This window comes from Penaeus monodon, chromosome 23 (assembly GCF_015228065.2).
Source record: "Penaeus monodon isolate SGIC_2016 chromosome 23, NSTDA_Pmon_1, whole genome shotgun sequence".
Classification (NCBI taxonomy): domain Eukaryota; kingdom Metazoa; phylum Arthropoda; class Malacostraca; order Decapoda; family Penaeidae; genus Penaeus; species Penaeus monodon.
Window position 1 is genome coordinate 36,839,881 of NC_051408.1, and position 875 is coordinate 36,840,755.

Here is an 875-nt window from a genome sequence, read left to right on the forward strand (position 1 = left end):
ATCCGAATGACCAGAAAGCTTTATTCCTGTGGAGCTTTTATCAGGAGCTGGTTAAACGTTTGATATTACGCTTCTCCACTTAAATGTTGCCCCGAGATACTAGCCTGCGATAGTGTGGGAAATATCACTGTTATATATTCTTATGGATGTTGAGTTGTTGCGGTGAATACTGTGTCTATACTCAGACGGCAGTGCAGCATGGGACCTATATGAGTTTCATACTAGTCTTTATATGGTCTTTATGCTGTGAGAGCCTATGTAGAAAGTGCATCCGGGTTTAGAGTGGGTCTTACATAGGCTGCCCACTGATTAGAAATGGGCAACCATTACTGGACTTACATGGGTAAACAAGGAATTATAATTGTCTACCTCTCTATGTGTCTGATTGTTTCTCTCTACGTCTGTATCTACATCAAAAGGATAACGAATAAAGTCAAATAGCCTTATTCTTCCATCTTTATCGTAGTATAGTAGATGATGGTTGTCATCTACTTTTGGGACTGCGGGGTCGTGCTGCTACAGTAGAATGTTCAGTTTTCTGCGAGATTTTGCGGTGTTGTTATATGTATACTCATTTCTTCATTATTTCATGGGACTCAAAGTACGTTGAGTGATATACAAAAAAAAAAACAAACAACTTCAAGATTACTCATACTCTTGTCGTAGTTGATAAGGTAACAGTCATCTTATCTAATAAGATTTTAGATAATTAATAATTTCCTTGTCTTTCTCCCATAGCTGCCCCAGGTAGGACTCGTTCACTAACAACAAGGCAAGGTAGGAGCGAAAAAGCTAGAAGCGAAAAAAAACATGGATTATCAGAATTTTAAAATCTAGAATTGCGCTAATTTTCCCCTAATTGAGAGAGAGAAAAA